The following is a 20617-nucleotide window of genomic DNA, read 5'->3' as shown; positions in this document are numbered from 1 at the left end:
TGCAAACCGCCCAGCTCCCTTTAGCTGGACGGATGTCCCGGTTCGGGTCCTTGGAGTCTGGTTCGGACCGGGTCACCAGCTTGATAAGAATTGGTCAGGGGTACGGCGAAAGGAGGAAGCTGCGGTCATTGCGTGGCTTCCTAGGAAACTTTCCTTTATACGTAGAGCTGAGGCGTGCGACACATACGTCTTCCCTCTTATCCTTTACCGACTGGCCGTACTTCTTCTGCCTGCTCAACACCTAACAGCTCTGGTCGCATTCTTTTCCTCGCTCCTTTGGGACAGAAAACGGAACTGGGTGAGAAGACAGGTCTGTATCCAACATTTCTTGGAGTCGCGGGTCTGCCCCCTTTGCGGGACTACGACCGCAGAAACAACTGATTACGCATTTTTTATTGCCGCGAACTCCGCCCATACTGGTTGTATGTTGGCGAGGTGACGGCTCGAATCGGCCTCGAGAACCCTCGCCCGATTACTGTATCAAACATAGTTAACAACGTGAGGTTGCCATAGGACCCGGAGAGGCAAATTGTCTATATTACGATACTGGGCGTGGCAAGATTGGTTATTTGGACGTCAATACTGCAAGATAGCCGGGGAGTGCCGTTTTCTGATCAGGATCTGATCGCTTTCTTTAAACACCAATTACAGGTAAACATCAGATGCAAGAAGAAGTCTGCATCACATAGCTTTTGAAAGAAGATGGACACAGGTAGGAAGTCTGTGTGTATAAAGAAGGACGAAATTTGAATACGTGCTCCTCGCCTAGGTGTGGAGCGCGCGGTTCTGTGGTTTCTTCTAATCCTACTCAGCCATTCTCTCAGCCAGCCGAAAAGTATTTTTTCTCTTATTAAAAAGCCTCAAAGTCCCCCAATGCTAACATAACAACTTTTTTTTTGCACCCCGTCTCTCGAAATTCAACCCAGCTTTGAGGAATTCAAATCAAACACTAACATCCCCCGTGCTCGCCACCAACTTTTTTATTCCCAATTTAAGACCCCCCTTTTATTTAGAGGCTGCCCGCGAAACCCTGTTTCTTTTACAAACCAGAGTGAAACGGGTGGCCTAGCATTTCATATATGGCCTTACTAAAAAGGTTTTTATTGTTTCCCCATGTCCCCGATACAAATGAAATTTTATTAATATTGTTATCTTTTTTGTATTTTTTGATATGATTAAAAAATATTTTAAAATTTGGTTAAAGTAGGAACACTCCTCTCCCACTCTACGCATGAATACAAATTTAAAAATTTACAATGGTAAATGATGCTGGCTGAGAGAAAAAAATATTTTAAACTTTACAATAGAGACGAGATGGATAAATCAACTTAACTATCCCACTTCTTTTATATTTGGCCTTGTGCCTAAGTTTTTTGTTCATTTTTCCTATTATATTTTTCCTATGAATAAAAATGTTATATCAAAAGAGTAGTATCTGTTCCGGCAGAAATGCAAGTAAAGACCGTATGTGGGGGAAACCTAACATATTAGACCTTGGTAAATGTAGGGACAATCCTTCATGCCAATTGTCGCTATCTAGCTTCCATACTCCTCGGGGAGTTAATCACGATTTTCCCTTCACTATACACATAGAAAACTTGGACTTTGACTAATTTGCTCAGTTGGGGGAGCAAATAAATGCCCTGTTGTTTTGGCCTTCGGGTCGGGATCAAATGTAATATCTGTTCTGGGAGATACTGCAATCAAAAACCATATGTGGGGGCAGCCCCACATATTAAACCTTGCTCAACGTAGTGTAAACTCTTCATACCAATTGTCACTATCCAGCTCCCCTACTCCCCAGCGTGTTGGCCCCCATTTCCCCTTGCCTCCTCACATAAAAATCGACCTCGGTACTAATTTGCTCGGTGGGGGAGCAAATAAATACACTGTGGTTTTGGCCTTCAAGTCGAATAAAAGTATAGTATTTGTTCCGTCAGATACTTCAATCAAAACCATATGTGGGGGCGACCCCGCATATAAGACTATTGGCCTTGCGGCAATCAGTTATTGGTCAATGTAGGTGAAACCCTTTATACCAATTGTCACTATCCAGTTTCCCTACTTGCCGGGGAGCTGGCCCCCATTTCCTTTTCACTCTTTTGTTTTCACACTGAGACAATTAAGCACAAGGCCGTTTTGTTTATACAAAACGGCCTTGTGCCTAATTGTCTCAGTGTGAAAACAAACAAATACACTGCTGTTCTTGGGCTTCGGGCCCGGATCAAAGTGCTGTATATGGTCTGCAGAGCCCAATACTTTTTATAGTATTGAATAGAAAATTATTTGAATAATAGTTACCTAAATAGAAAAAATCGATAAATAATTGCGTATACTACATAAAATACCATAATTGTTTTTTCGGTAATTTGCCCGGACGTTATATTACCTTAACAATGCTCAATCATAATGTCTCCAAATAGTTCTTCGTTTTTCAAACAGTTTTCATCTTTCAAATGTGCCACTGACAGTGACTTACGGTTGAATAAGTTATAGGTATGAAGACCTGTATCTAATACACTCTCTCGTCCAGAAAATCAAAACCTGGTCCTGATAGAAAAAACAGACGTCAAATAATAAGTAATGTGATTGATAATTTAAAAAATCAAATTATAATTAAATTGAAAATCCGTTTCATAAGAAGGAACAACAACAAAATCAATTATCTGTACGATCGTTTCGGAAAACAGTGCTTTTTTATTGTGGGAAACATCCAGTTACGAACAATAATTATTACATATAGTTTTTTTAATAAGTAAGGTCTCCTCGTCAGCAAATTTTGAAGGGATTTTATTAAATTTAAAAGACACCATAAATACACCTAGCATTAAAAGTAAGGCAGATGTATCTTTAAATTGTTCGCCTTTTGAAATCAGGAACTATGGTTAACATACTCATATATATGTTTGCTATAGTTTTTCAGCTCTTTGAATGGTGAATTTTAAAAGGGGGGCGCCCTTTTAATAAATTATTTCCGTTAGCGTACTTTTAAATACGCCCTTTAAATCAAAAGTACGCTAACGGAAATAATTTTTTTTTTTAGATCATTGTAATAATGTAATTAAATCATTAAAATCATTTTAAAAGCGTTTCAGGAGTTCTATTACGCGTCCTCTTCAGAAATTATTTAAAATGCTTATAATATATTCAAAATCGTTTGGGGATGTAAAAATAGGAATGTCCTAGTAAATTTGAAATGTTTCTAAGAGGTGGAAACATCTAAGTGTCTACTATTTATTGAAATATGCAATTTTTATTGCTGTTTCATTGGGTTGTGGTCACTCCTGTTTTGTGTTTCTGTCTTTCACTTTCTCTTTCTGCTTGTGTTTTATTTGTTTTTCTTTAGGGTAGGATGTGTGTGTTTTCTTGTATTGGTTTGAAGAATGTGTGTACTGTTTTATAGTATTATGAATTTATTTGTTTCCCTAGGAAGGTAACTGTGATCCAAGGTCGTTATTGATGTGCATGTATGAGGAGGGGGGCAGCTTTCTGAAATAAGGGTAGGGGGTTTTCATTCTATTTTGATATTTATTTTTTGGATTCTTAGATTTTTGCATTGTGAATTTTCGTTTCCGTCTTTGACTGTTCGGGTATTCTTTATATTATGTTTGTTTAGATAGAAGGAGTATTTATAAATATGTATGGGGAACGTTTTAATGTTTCTATTTATGTGTCTCCCCATGTAGGTCTGGCCAGACCCAGGACCGGTTACTAGTGTGGGGAATACCCAATTCCCTAGAGGGAAGGGGCTAATTGGAGGGGTATAGGTATGGGAGAGGATGATAGATGGGTGAAAATTGTCTGAGTTCTGATAGATTTCTCATCCACTGACTGATTAGGAAGCGAAGTATTGGAACATATATTACACGATGATTCTAGGTGTTTCCTAGTGGTGTTGGTTTCGAGGTTAAGTAGGGTTGGTATTGTTCAGTGTGTTGTATTAGAGATATGGGTGTTATGTGTGTGTGCGGTTGTATGTGCCAGTGTGTGTGTTTTAATGTGTCGCTTCTGATCTATGTGTGGGTGTGTATATGTATATGGATGTGCATGCGAGCGTACCTTGCATTTCATGTTTTTGTCTGTTGATAAAATGCTCTGTTTAGTTCAGGACTAAATCTTGTTATGAAGTTTTTTTTCCTGTGTAAGTAAATAAAAATAATTGTCTGTTTGGAAGATTGGCATTATTTGGAAGCTGTTACCACTGCATGTGTATGTGTTTTGAAACATAGAGGTGTCTGTTATCTGAAAGTTTGCTGTTGCTCTTATGTAAGATACCTCTATTGCTGAAATATTTGGTGGCACCTATGTAGGATTTGTTGCATGCTGTGCATCTTAGTGCATATACTACATTTCTGGAGGGGCAATATGGATCCTTTTTTTTTAATAATGTGTTGGGTTTTTAATGTGGATGTGTTTCCTTCTATTATTATGTCACATACTGCACATCGCGGTCTGTTGCATTTTGTAACTCCTTTTGTAGTGTGTGGAACGAGTTATGAGGTAGTTAAGATGCGTTTTAACTTTTTGAGTTGGGGCTGCTTTTTATTATTTTTGTTGTTTATGTATGTTTAGTTTTTCATTCTGATTGAGGAGGATAAGATTTTTCTTATCTGTGCGAATAGTTCTGGTTTGTGTGTGTTGTGTGTGTTGTGTGTGGAGACGTATGCTAAAATTTGTTCTTTGATGTGTTCTTTTGGGGTTCTTGGTTGGTCTATTGGATTTTTTTCAGCCAGTCCAATACGTTTCTGTATTAGTGGTAGTAGATATCCTCTTTTCCGCAGTGTTATTTGTAGGTCATTCAGTCTAGTCGAACGGAGGTGTCTGTCTGTTACTATTGTGCCGACTCTACGTGCTAAGGAGTAGGGTATTGATTGTAGACAGTTTTTAGGATGATGGCTTTTGAAGTGGTGGTATTGTTGAGTTCCTGTGGGTGTGTGGTAGATGTCTGTGATTATGTTGTTGTTTTTGAGTGTTACTAAAATGTCTAGGAAATATAGTTCTGTGGGGCTTTGTTCTAGTGTCAAGTTTATTTTTGGATGTAGCTTTATAGCAAAGTTTGGAGATCTCTGAGGATAAAGACGTCGCCTATGTATCTTTTCCAAGATTTTATGAAGCGTGGGTTTATATTGTACCCGTGCTTTTGCTCTAGCTTTTAATAAAGGGTCGCTTCTAGGAAGGCAAGTGTTAGGGTTGTATATGTCGGTGCCATTTTAGTACCCATTGCGGTGACAAGTATTTGGATGTAGTTGCCATTATTGAATTGGAAGGAGTTATTTTTTAGGATTATGTCAATGCTGTCAATCAGGCATTGTTATTTAATCTGGGGTGTAAAGTGTGTGTATGTTTGTCACTCCAATATGAGATAGATTCTTTTCCCAGGTTGTGTGCGGTATTGCTATATAGGCTGCTACCATCAAATGTGGCTCGTATTGTCCCATCGTCTACTGTTTGTGGTAGGGAGCTAAGGAAGGGAGGATCATCTCTTACAAAACTTCTGGCTAAATTAGTGAAAGGTTGTAATAGTATATCTATTAGGTTCTAAGTCTGCTTGTTGGGTATGATGATCCTGCTAATATGTGTCTCTTTCTCTCTCTCTCTCTCTCTCTCTCTCTCTCTCTCTCTCTCTATATATATATATATATATATATATATATATATTACAAAAGCAAACCTATAACAGCTCAAAATATAAAATAAAACATCAGGCCCCTCGAGACAGCGAAGAAAATCCTCTCAAAATTAAGGTGTCTAAAACATGCCTATAGACAGTTTCTAAAAACCTTCTGAATTTTTCAATTTTAAGTGAACACCAAAAGTATATAACTAAGGAGGCCGAATTAGCGCTACTAAATGCATAAAATGAATAACTTAAAGCTGCAATGAAACAAATGTCTACCTTCCTCTCTTTGTTTTAATAGATTAAAATATGCCCATCGTGAACATACATATATCTTTTTTAATTGGATGTAAAAATTGGACTTCGTCCTTGTACGTACATCAATATTATCGTGATAAACTATGAATTATGTTCAAACCATATATTGTTCAAATGTCAAAATCGTGTTAAAATTTTCAAGTCATACTATGATACCTTTGATATTATAGGCTTCGAATTTAAAAGGTAGCTGAGCATTTATGAAGAAAAGTTTTACCGTCATTGTTTTTTAGTGACCTGAATGAAATTAAACGCAGGAGCATGCAAGGACGCCATTAAAAGAATAAGTTAAATTTAAGGGAACCAGAAATTCACAAGAAATGCAGTTTCAGGATTCTAAAAAAAAAGAAAGTGAATAAAAAAAAGTGTATGGTTTACATTTGGGCGCACAAAGCACAAGAAAAGAGGAAACTAGAGCATTTATTTAACTGTATTCGTATTATAATTAATTTAAAAAATGTCACAGAATAGCGTACGCAGTAAGTCTATATTCGTTTCGCATTAATATATTTGTTTTATTATTTATACAAGTATTTCAAGGTTATGATTTTCAATGAAAAAAACTTTGGTACTAATTGCTCTGTTAAATTATACGGGGGCAGAATATGACCAAAAGCTACATTAGGCTTGTTCTGTGATATTGTAAGTAAGATGGGTCAATTTTTCATTATAAAAAGACGTTACACAAAACTGAAATACTCATTAAAAAATGTCAAATTTCTAACGTTATTTCTTATAGTACAGTCACAATACACAAAGCTAACATCAATATTTTATTCCGGATGGCATCATGGGCAGCTTTACTTAAACATTGTCAAGGTTAGATTTATTAAAACTCCAATGAACCCATTAGTGTTAAATGCAATATATATTCACAAATGCGTCTATATTCCTATTAAATTATTATTCACCAGAGGAAAAGTGCCATGCGATATTTTTCTCCAACGATTAAGGTTCAAAATAGTCATGTACTAACAGGTCACGTATACCTCGAAGGTTATTAAACGCCATGAGTTTGCTGTTTTCTTAGAAAGTCGTGACACATCACTCATATACCGCTTTTAAACAAATTCTTATGTCTGCTCGAGCTTTGAGTAAAAATTCAGTTTCAGGGCACCAACATCATCAAAAGTATTATATATACATATATATATATATATATATATATATACATATATATATATATATATATATATAATACACAGTTATCACGTATATATACACATGGGTTAATATTTGGATAGTTACATTTAAATATATATATCTATCTATCTATATATATATATATACATTTAAATAAGGGAGTAGTCACCGACAATGTGTATTATTTAACATTATTTTATTATTCCGTGTCTTGGTTTTTCATTGAGAATTATGTTTGGCTCATTGCAATAATGTTTTTAAGTCATTGAAATCGTATACGTACGTTTCAGACGGTCTGATGCGTCCTCGTCAGAGATTATTTTCAAATGTGTAAAAATGGCGATTTTCGTAGTTAGTTTGAAGTTTTTCCAAGGGGTGGAGGATTGTAAGTGTGTATTATACATTGGTATGCAAAATTTGTATTGCTTTTTTATTTCTGTTTTATTTGGTTTGCCCAGGGAGATTTTGACCTCGCTGTAGTCAGTCGCTATCTCTTTCTGCTAATGTGTTTTTCTTTTCATTTAGTGTGGGGTAGGGTGTATGTATGTGTGTGTGCGTGTGTGTGTGCGTGTGTGTGTTTGCTTTTATTGGTTTGGGAATGTGTATATTGTTTTATAGTATTGTGGGGTTATTTGCTTTCTTAGGAAGGCGGCTGTGGTCCGAGGTCGTTAATAATGTGTATGTGCGGGGAGGGGGGACTGGCTCTTCTGAAGTAAGGGTAGGGGTGCTTTCATTCTATTAGGTATTTAATTTTTGGATTCTTGGGTTTTAGTATTGTGATTTTTCGTGTTAGTCTTATATTGTTTGTTTAGAAAGAGGGGTGTATTTAAAATAGGGGATTTTTTAATGTTTCTATTTATTTGTCTCCCCATGTGGGTATGGCAAGACCCAGGATCGGTTCCTAGTGTGGGAAAGATTTTGTTTTCCAGGGGGGCATTGGGGGGTGTAGGTATGGGAGGGGGATGATAGAAGGGAAGATAGTCGTTTCAGTTATTAGGGGGTTCTCCTCCCCTGACGTAGGAGGGAGCGAGGTGTTGGAACAGATATTATACTATGGTTTTAGGTGTCTCCTAGGGTTGTTGAGTTCGAGGTTAAGTAGGGTTGGTATTGTTCAGTGTATTGTATTAGAGATAGGGGTGTTATGTTTGTGTGTAGTTGTATGCGCGCACGTGTGTGTGTTTTAATGTGTCGGTTCTGCTTTATGTGTGGGTGTGTGTATGTGTATGTGTAGGGGTGTGCATGCGAGTGTACCTTGCATTTCATGTGTTTTGTGTGATGGTATTAGGTTCTGTTCAGTTCAGGAGTGAATTTGGTGATGAAGTTTTTTTTCCTGTGTAAGTAAATAAAAATAATTGTCTGTTTGGAAGATTGGCATTATTTTGAAGCTGTTTCTACTGCATGTGTGTACGTGTTTTGAAACATAGAGGTGTCTGTTATCTGCAATTTTGATGTTGCTCTTATGAAAGGCCAATATATTGCTGAAATTTTTGGTGGCGCCTATGTAGGATTTGTTGCATATTGTGCATATACTACATTTCTGGAGGTGTAATTTTGATCCTTTTTTATTTTGAATGTTTGTGCTGGGTTTTTGAATGCGTATGTTTTACCTTCTATTATTATGTCACATACTCCACATCGCGGTTTGTTGCATTTTGGTAACTCATTTTGTAGTATGTGGGACGAGTTTGGAGGAAGTTAGGATGTGTTTTACGTTTTTGGGTTGGCGTTTTCTTTTTATTATTTTTGTTTTATTAAGTATGTTGTTTAGTTTGTCGTTCTGATTGAGGAGGATAAGGTTTTTTGTTATCTGTGTGAATAGTTCTGGGTTGTTTGTGCTGTGCGTAGAGACGTATGATAGAATTTGTACTTTGTTGTGTTCTTTTGGGGTTCTTAGTTGGTCTATTGGAGTTTTCAGCCAGTTCAATACCTTTCTGTATTAGTGGCAGTGGGGCTCCTCTTTTCCGCAGTGTTATTTTTAGTTATATATATATTACACAGTGATTAAATATATATATATACACACACGTGTTTATATATAAATAATCTATGAATAATATATGTATATATGTATATATATGTATATATGTATATATATATATATATATATATATATATATATATATATATATATAACTGTATTCAAAGTTAAAGTTCATCAGGAAATAAACCCCATGAATTAAAACGAAGGTATTAAGAATGCAAAATAAAAGGAGCCCAACATAATATATTTTTTTAAATGTATATATACAAGTGTAATATACTCAGTACAAGCGAACATCATAAATCATTTATCTCGCCTGGTGAGGAACATTTTGTTTCTTTATTATACCAATTTACCCCGAATAATTAGAATGTGTCGTATGGCGAGTATATAATACTTGTCTATGTAAATAAGAAGAAATATTTATCTGTATATATATATATATATATATATATATATATATATATGAATGTACATATATATATGTGTGTACATCTATATATATAACTACTTAATTTACTCACATAAAATTAATATGCGAAAGTATGAATTTATGCGTAAACTTTAAGTATTTACTTAAAAAACTGTTCAACATCTAGGTAGAGCTAGTTAGTAAGTTATAAAATATATATGGCAGTTAGGCTACAATGAATATTCCGCGTTTCATCTACTATTAGACTTAGGCGCATAAGCCTGAAGGGTTCTAGAATTGATTAAACGCGGAATATACAATGTAGCTTAATCGCAATATATATTTTATACATTATATATATATATATGTATATATATATATATATATATATATATATAGTAAAATATACGTGTGTGTATATGCATTAGCGAGTAGTAACATATAGCGTTTGCTTTTCGAATGTGCTAAACAGTTGCTCCTATAGTTAAAAGTTAGTTTCGAAAAAAATGAGTAGTTTTTCAGAGTCATTTTCCGTTGCAGTCAAAAAGTTGAAAATCTGACTGAATAGTCATATATTAAAAAAATACACGAAAATGTATACTCAGTTATACCATAAGAATTGCATGTAACAAGTAAATAGTTCAACTGTGGAAAAACAGAATATAGAGTCAAGCATTCCAGTCCCTATTTTTGCTGTATGTAACCATTTGCTTTCGCTATTCAATCTTAGCACGGATCCATCCTGGCGAAGCTCTTCACAAACTGTCGCTGATGCTTCTGTAACAATTTTTATATGTCGTTCAACTCCTTGTGTATGGCAGGGACACTTATTCAATTCAAACACTTCTGATGTCTTCCTCAATTTCATGATCTGTGAAAACTTTTGATTGTTGGGGTTCACATATCGGAATTTCGACCCAGTCAACCATTTCATAAATTGAAATTCAATGTTGGAATTTGGAACTTTCTTTCTCCTTTTGTCTTCACTTCTCTTTGCAATTCTCCTGGGGGTTTGCTCCCTTATTATTTGCTTTTCTTCTTTAATCATTGCCAACAGAATATTTTTAGGATGACTACGGTACGCGTTATGCTGAATACATTTATCGACTGATTTTCGAACATTTTCTGGCAGGTACCTGGAGATATGAATAATATTCCACAGATGTTGAACTCCAAAGACACATTGAGGGTTCAGTTTAATGCTAAACCATGTTGGAGCATGCACTTTCATTATATATTCTGCTCTGAATTTTTACTGCTCCGATGATTTCAAGGTAGAAATATAGAGTCTCAGCATTATGTTGTCCATAGGTAATAACCTTGAATAAACCGTGGCTCCTGGTTATTTTGATACAAGTGTTGATGGCACAACACCATTGTTGGCAGACATAGAAATATCGTACAGATATGTTTTTATCTTTACTCAGGGAGTATAGGTCTTTAAACATAGGTAAGTTTCCAGTTCTGGCTTAAAATTCACCAACTGTCAGTGGTTAACATGTAACAAGGTTTTTACCAATTTTTCCATTGAAATTAGTAGGCCCACTTGTTGTGCCATCCAAAAAGGCAAATATGCTTCTGAAAGATAATCCATTCATATGCATCATGCAAACCAGCCACTGAAAGTGTCTATTTATATGCACCTCAAGTCGTCACTTACACCATTGTGGGATCCTATATTTACTGTTGTTCCATCACATCCTACACCCCTTACATTATTAAGAGACAGGTCATGTTCATAAAAAATAGTAACATCTGCAAAAATGTTAGCAGATGATCCACTTGAATGGGAAACATGATCTACGTACTCTGAATCGTGCTCATTTACTAGAACATGTTCTTCGCTTATTCAACACGTCGTTTTCACAGATGGGGGGCATCTAGTAAACTCTTTTCTACCGTTAAAGAATATGGGGGTTAGGAAGTTTTTTTCTGAGGCACTTTCTCTAAGTTGGCTTCTCAGATGTTGGCGTTCTCTCCACAACTATCAACTGCGTGTTGTCATTATCAGTCACTAGTCCATAATTAGTAAGAGAAGATGTGTCAATGGAAGCACCAGCTGCATTTGAAACACCATATCTGTAACATTCTCTTGCCAAAGTAGGAAGTGACGTCATATATTGAGATGTTCTATGTTATTCTTCATCTTCATAAATGTCCTCAGAAGAAGAATCCGAGTTTGAACTGTCTGGATTACTGATGTGATCTAAACTTATTGAAAGCCCTTCATCCAGTTTTGCAACTTTATTGTAATACCGTTCTATTTTTCCATTTCTAATTCTTTTTTGTCTTAAAGATTCACTAGCCTCCTTGTCAACTGTCCCTATGACAATTCCTCGTTTTGATCTTTTGTTATCTAAAAAGGACTTTCCAGTACTTGGCATTTTTTGACCTTATGAGATGTAGGGAAATCAAATTCACTGTGGCAGGCAGCCATGTCAACCAATAGGTTTCCTTTAGCGCTCAGTTGTTCTATTGCATTTTGCTTTTCTAATCCCTTTTTTCCTTTGATGCATTTGACAATTCATATCGGATATTTACAATTTTTAGCTCAGTTCTTCACAGTGTAGCAGTTGGAATACAACTTGTAATAAATACTCCCATAGCAGATATAGCAATATCAGTGGCAATGTTTGCCAAGGGAGTAGTTTTTGGTAGATCACTTCGCCGTATTTCATAGAAACACATAATATCAGCAATGTTTGGCAGCTGGTTATAAGCTAATTCAGACATAAGACAACGGACGAGACAACTTATCTTGCTTCTAGATTTAGCTGCCATCATATTCAACTGCAAAAGAAAAACGCAATGATTCAGTTTACATTTGTCTAGTATAGTATAGCATAGTGTAATATATAGTTAAATAAATTGAGAAGGACGTTATTGATTAATGACAAAAACATTCTCAGAACAGTAGTTTTGTACTAGAATCATTCCCAGAATATAACAGTATATTTCTAGTACCAAAGTTTAAGAAATAATCACTTCATATTTCGCGTATTCCGGATACATAACAAAAGTTGGTATTGATGGCGGCAAAGGAAAACAATATAATATAATATGAAAATAAGTATAGTTCATGTCTTTAATAAAAGGAACACCTTTTTCTCACTATAGAAATTTAATATGACAAAATGTTTGATTTAACTACACCCTAATATACGTACGCATGTGTATTCTGCCAAGACTAAACTGGTTTCCCTCAATAATTACAAGAAATCTTCTTTGCCACCAATATCAATGACCATTGACTCCCTATCTGAGATTATATCTTTCAAACTGTTTGGCCTAACTTTCACAGAAAATATGAGTTGGAACAATTATATTGAAAACATTGCCAGGGTCACCGCGAAGAAACTAGGCTCCCTCTACCGTGCTAGAAAATTACTGACACCTGAAACTATCCTGTACCTCTATAAGGCTACCATACGCATATGTATTGAGTATTGCTGTCACATTTGGACTGGGGCATCTGCTGCTAGTCTCTACCCTAGACAAGGTTCAAAAGAGAGTCACCAATCTAATAGGCCCTGCACTGGCATCTAAGCTTCAGCCTCTGTCTCAGCGACGAAACGTTGTATCCCTCTGCCTGTTCTACAAGTATTTTAATGGTGAATGCTCTGACGAACTACAGACACTTGTGCCACCACGACGTAGACACCCTCGACAAATCCGACGGAAAGCTAAATCCCACCCCACGCATTAGAGATTCTTAGATGTAAAATATATTTCTACTCCGGTAGTTTCTTCCTTAGAACCGCAAGACTCTGGAATTCCATTCCAGGCACCTGCTTCCCCAACTGTACTGACATGCAGAAGTTAAAGTGTAACGTGAACCGCCATCTTGCTGCCGAAGTCTCTACATGGTGGCCAGGTAGTTGCTACCCGTGATAGTAGCCCCCTACATCAAAGTGGGAGTGTGCCTTGTTTGGGGTGAAAATGTAATTTAAAAAATAAATAATAAAAAATATGCATATATATATATATATATATATATGCATGTATATTAATGTACACATATAAGTATACAGTTGAATACACTCTGCGTGTGTAATTAGTAACGAAATTACATTTTACCACTTCCAGAAACTTACCTGTATGTTCGTATCAAAAGCTTCGAAAACGTTGGCAATGCTGAGCTGCGCATACTGTGAACCTTTCGTACTATTCCGCTCAATGTAAACAACTTGCCATCGTAATTGCTGAATCTATGGTATTTGAAGGGTGGCAAATTATTAACAAGGCATATCATTTAGTGAATAAAATGGGTCGTTTAGTTGGATTGAGTAGTGCTAAAATGATTCCTATTACAGAAGTAAAATTTACCCTCGAAAGTGAGAGAAAGGTACCATCAAGCTGTGAAGGACTTTGTAATGGAAATTACAAAGGCAGGTAAGAGAGCGGATAAAAGTAAATCGTGACGTTGTTAAGAATACTGGCAGACAAGTCGAGAAGCCTTTGACCAAGCCGCATTAAATAATGTCTCAAAAGGTTCTTAATATCGCCTTCTGACAGAATTGGCAAGGTATGTTAAACCGTGAAAAAACCTCCATTACAGAAACATCAGGTACAAAACCGACAGAGATGGGCAGAGGACAACATGTAAACGGAGTTTTCCCAAGTTTTGTTCACGGATGAAATGCGTGTAACTAGTGATAGCCCAGATGGATGTAGCAAGGGATGCGCCCTAGATGGGAGAAATCGTTATCAGCGTTTAAGGCGCCAGCAAGGTGGTTAGATAATGATTTGGGATGGGATATTGGAGGTACTTCAGTTGGCTAATGGAGAGTCTGAGAAGGCGTAAAAATGAAGTGAATTCCTTACATAGCTTTTCTGAAAGAAGTAGTTGAAACATTGCTGAAGAAGTAAAGGTTGAGGTTAAGAAGAATCATTATTTTTATGCAAGATAATGCTCACTCGCATGTGGCAATAAAAAGCAAAGAGTATTTGACACAATTGAAATCCCCTAGCCGACGGAAGATGAAGTGGGCTGCAAATTCACAAGATTTGAACCCAGTTAAGAACATTTTGAGTATCATAAAGCGACGTTTTTCAATTTAAGAGCTAATATGAGTTGTGGAATGCTCTCCAAGAGGTATCGCGAAGAATAACTATTGACGAAATCAGAAATTTTACTAATTGTGTTGATTAACGCCTTTTACATGTCATTCATAACAAAGAGTCGCATATGCCCTACTAATTATGTAAACTTAGAAAGTGTTATGTAGTTATTGTGTTCTAAGGATTTTTATAGTTCATTTAATGTTTGAATTTTATTTCAACAAACAAGTTATGGGTATATTGTGTTTTTCTCAATCTCGTTTATAACTTGAAACACTGACATCAACATGTATCCCTATATTTTGCCATAGTTTCGCTAATTCTGCGTAAATGAGTAACTGAATATCAAAGTTTAATGGAGTTTTATTCCACCGGTTATTGAATTAAAAAAAAAATGTAAAGTCATTAATAATTTGATACGCAGTATATATATATATATATATATATATATATATATATATATATATATATATATATATATATATATATATATATATTCATACAGGAATAAAACAATAAAACAAGAAAATACCCATGTCGTTGACTAAATACAAAAACTTGAAACACCTTCGCTCAAACATCCTCAACGATAAAACTTGTGTTATGAAATCTAAGCACGGATAGATTTTTTTTTATAATTATGACAGTAATAACATGTTTTGTTGAAAACAGAAAAATGCCGACCAGATTTTTAATTATTTAATACGTTAATTGGTTGGTTTTTATAGCAACTTTACAAAAAAGATAACAGATAATGGACATCAACTCATAAGGCAACGACAATCAACACAAATTTATTGAAGGAGCAATAATTTCGGGCACATTTTTAGTATGGCTCTTCAGATTTATGATGCAGAAAGAACTAATTCTGATAATACCTTCTATTCAAAAAAGAAATAAAGAATGGCGACAAGCATTGCAGGCATTTTAAATAGATAAAACTAACTGAAATGCAATGACCTTTTTTAACAACTTTCCCTGTAATATGAGCCCGCAAACAGGATACGTTCTTTAACACTTAAACTGGCGGTACCTTTGAGAATTGCTGATCTAATCGGCACAAACTATGACACTACAATCATAACTAAGGGAATTGATCCGAAAGCCTCGCGCAGCACGAGAGGATAGCATCACCGACAAAAGTTAATTAAAATAAGTTGGATAACGGCTTAAACAGACGAGGTGACATTTTAAAACTTTATGTTATAAGCATAGTCTTCGCTCACAAGATAGATAGTTCGACTTTCTGTATAAATTTTATTTTGCGAAGGTAAATTCGACTATAGACGTTTTCTAATGAAATTATTACTTTTCTTCATCATATGACTGGAATCGAATAAATGTTAATCTCTTGTTGTAAACCATAATTTATTATAAGTGAATGTGATTTTCCTCTGACATTTTTCTTAGAAAAAGAGGTAATCTAATATTTTAGTTTACAATATAATCAGCATTATATGTTGCATTTGAACAATACAAACTAGTAAGGAAACTTCGTCAAACAAATATCGAAACCCAATCACTCAAATTACAGTAAAGTCTTCTTGTAATGCCGCTAGTCGACTGCTGAGCAGGTAGTGAATTAACGATGTGTTTAAATCGTCCACGTGCCGAAGCTCGAGTTATGTACACAAAAAGCATCGTGAATACGCTAATGGAAGTGTTATATCATTCGCAGGATGCTCAACCCAAGATAAGGAGGTATATATATATATATATATATATATATATATATATATATATATATATATATATATATATGTATATATATATATATATATATATTTAAAAGGTACTTACACATACATATATTTAACAGTGGTATGCACATACATATATTTAAAAGGTATACACGCATACATATATTTAAAACGTATATACACATACATATATTTCAAAGGTATATATATGCGCACACATATATATATAAATAAATATATATATACAAATATATATAAATATGTTTTATCAATATATATATGTATATATATATATATATATATATATATATATATATATATACATATGTATATATATATATAGTGAGAAAACCGAAAAAACACCGTACTGTAAAACATTGGTAATTCTTTAAAGTTTTATTAATATGAACACGAAACACAAATATTTACAACTGCACACACACACACACACACAGATATATGCACATACATGCACCCATTCATATATATATGTATGTGTGTGTGTGCATATATTCTATAACGGGCTTAAAGCAGATGATTTAATACATTTCGATAATTAATGACATTGTGTCCATATAGATTGTCATTCCTAGTATATTTATTCGAATTGAAATTATTGTATATATAAGTATTTACATCAGAATATTGAAAATAGTTAAATACATGATTCTAAATATATGATGAATACGAAAAATGCATTAAGATACATCTACTTAAATTAAAGTTTATGTTTACAGACATATATGCGTCTCTGTTAATCTTTTATTGACTTTTTAAAATTCAATCCGATTATGCTACCAATTTGAAGCCCTATTCATACAAAACCACAAGAATAATCGATACGTGAATCAATTTTTACAATTATATGTCAGTGCAAATGTTTTGCTTTTCATAATGTTACTCGTCTAAGTAAAAGCTTACTATAAAATCTAGTAAATAAGCATAATATATGGTTTTCCTTTTCACTGAAATGTTTATCTAACATTACAAACATTAAATATATTATTCTTTGGGAGATGTGGCAAATATAAAATTGAAGTCATAAAAACTTAAGTAAATCACTGCAGACACCATGGATAATATATTTATGTGTGTGTTTGGGTGTGGGTCTGTGTGTGTACATATATACATACATACACACACAGATATATATATATATATATATATATATATATATATATATATATATATATATATATATATATATATATATATATATATATATACCACCGAGTGAACTCACACTCACCGGGATAATATAAGGATTAACGAACGTTTCTTTTTTTAATTTCTAATATCTTTATTTCCATATATCCATTGCTTCCTCTAGTAAGGGAAGCACCACGGAGCACAGGTAACAATCCTACAATGCTTCTCCCGACTTGTTTAATGCACAAAACATTATAGTCTGTATTGCTTTGTTGAGAGTATATTATTATATAGATTCAATATGCCAAGATCATATATCATGTATCAGGATTCAGTTTGGGTCCAACAGGAAATATTTATTTCTAATAAGCTCCTTTTTTATCAAGGAACTCCTTGTTGATTTCCGTTCCAGGTTTCCCCAGCAGTGTGATAGTTTTTAATTAAGCTGTGATTTTAACTCAGATGAAAATTTGAATATTTCTGTTCGTTATAGCCCTCTTAAGGGGGTGCAAGTTCAAACAGAACGCCAAAGTGAAGTAACAGCAAAAAACATGTGCTTTATTCTTCGTAGCCGAACGATCTAGGATGGTCCACAGGATATTGACTGAAAACTTACGACTTGATCTTCCGGCAATTCTTGATTATCTATTAAATTGTTTAATTCTAGGTAACATAGGTTAGTCTCGGCGCAACTCATTGTTATAGCATTTTTTTCGGTTGTGAAATTCCGAGACATGTGTAATGCATTTTGATACTAAATCAATATATATAACTCGCAGACAAACGAAGTCATTTATATGAAATAAAATGTGGAGCTGTGTGTAAGCCGATAAGGAATTAAATCATACAATCATACAATATCATGTATATATATAAAATATAGAAATATATCAGGATGGTTTCAAATAGTAAACTTATACGGTAAAAACTCGAATGGCTACAATTATGAGGTAGCGCATTTAAACGATCGATCATACTTTCTCATATTTGTCTTCGATTACACCAGCATTCTCAATGATATTCTGTAACCAATAAACGATAATTCCTTTCTAAAATACGAATCACGTTTGTAACACAAATCTTTGTCACTGGTAGTAATCGACGTCTTCATCTTATATCTTTTCTGACACCAATCTCATCAACTTAATTGGCACAGGTCAATATTGGTCGGCTCGTTCTTTTTTTACGAAGAAGAATTCAATGATGCATATTGTTGTGTGACGTAATTCCATGACAAGCTTGCTTTCATAGAGACTCACACATTACATTTGTGTATCTCATCGTCGTATCAGTGTCATTCCTAATCATCAAAAAAGAATAAGAGATATTAATCAGGAGTCATATTTATGAACTTCCACTGGCTCTCTCTTTCTTTCATTATATATGTATATATATATATATATATATATATATATACATATATATATACATATATATATATACATACTTTAGAGTGTTCATTTTAAATTGCTTTCCAGTTATAAATTTATTAAAAAAAAAAAAAAAAAAAAGCTTAGAGCCAGACTAGCATGCCGGTTTATTTATTTGTTACATATGCAGAATACCAACTGCGCGATTTTTTAATGTATACGGCATCGTTTGTTTTTTTTAAATTTGTCTCATACAACTTTGCTAATATTACCTCACTTACTGAAAGAACGGAAACCATGGATTAACCGCGCAATTTTGATCTGAATGGTTCTATTCTTTTTTTCAATTTCCCTTGCTATATGATTTCTGATAAATCAATTATTTTGTACTTTTATTTTCCATGTCTCATTTAATATAATAATGTTGTGGTGGCAACCACTTATTTGCATATGCGAATAACATAACACTATAAATGGCAAGCCTAGGTTGGCCTTGGTGTGTCTTACTCAAATGCCACCGGAAGTGACGCCGAAGAGCGTAAATGTCCCCCCACCAAGACTCTCTGACTCGACACCGTCATTTTTACATATTGTAAATATACCTTTTCTTTAATACACTTATTATTGCGTTATCTTGTTGTTTGCGTCTTCATTGTATTTCCTTACTAATTATTGTTCAACCTTGCAACCACAACAGTTGGCGACGAGATATGAAGCGTCAAATATAACAGTTTGACGAAGAACTATTTTAAAAAAAGTACAACGCAAAGGTTGACCATTTTTTAAGGAATGCAAAGTGTTGACGAGCAAACGAATTTTACGCTAAAGAGAAGTTTCAACTCAAGTTAAAAAAAAAAACTCTAACGTGGCAAAAGCGACAATTTACGCCGTTTTCTGGGATTCTGACTTGCAAACGAATGTAAAAGTGAATTTTTGTTTTGTCGTAACACGACAAATCTTACTAAAGGACCAACTTGCAAACGAAAAGCGAACTTTGTTCTGTCGCAAAAACGACAGGTCAGATCCGTATTACGAAAAGCAAGGAAGTAACCTACGAAAAAATTCACCAGTGGATTCTAATTACTGTTCTCCGTAAACAAAACAACAACTAACGACTTTTTAATTGATGTTTTGGTTGACGTCTGTACTAAAAGGAAATACCACAGGTAAAACTAAAATTAAAGGAAAGGATTTTTTCTTGAAGGTGTCACTGAATAACGGATAATACAGTAAAACGCCACGAAAAAAAGGCAATCTCAATTTCAGAGGTATTTTAATTACTAAAATACTAGTGAAAAAAACTCAAAGAACTAAATGTACTGCATACATTTATTCAATTGTGACTCGAAAAAAAAAGAAAAAAAAAACTTTTATTTTGTGGAAAGAGTTACTTATTAGTAAGTGCCTAAAAACGGAAAGTCAATTCCATTTCGTGATTCCAGATAAATCTGTTTTATTTTTTTTTGCCAGCGTGACTCGCAAAAAGAATATATTATTGCAAGCAGCGATATTATTATTGAAAACAGGAGCTTACAGCAATTTGCTTTTTTGTTGTAACCCAAACCGGTGTATATTGTACATGGTACAATATTTTTTTAACTACACACTAAAAAAAAAAAAAAAAAAAAACATGGAAGACTTATCAAAAATGTTCATGCAATTTTTACAAGCACAGGCTTATCGGGATGAACGCAGACAAGCTACACAAAACGAGCTTTTACAAACACAAATGCAGGCACAGGCTAACCGCGAGGAAGAGGGAGAGGAAAGATTATTTAAATGGCAGCAAGAAACAAGAAGAAAAGCAGAAACTGGCACAATTAAAGCAGAAAAAAACTGCAATTGGAACAGGAAGAAAGGCATGAG

Source organism: Euprymna scolopes, chromosome 27, assembly GCF_053919585.1.
Source record: "Euprymna scolopes isolate OS-2025 chromosome 27, ASM5391958v1, whole genome shotgun sequence".
In the NCBI taxonomy this organism is placed as follows: domain Eukaryota; kingdom Metazoa; phylum Mollusca; class Cephalopoda; order Sepiida; family Sepiolidae; genus Euprymna; species Euprymna scolopes.
The sequence above is the reverse complement of the archived record's forward strand: the minus strand, read 5'-3'. Positions refer to the sequence as shown.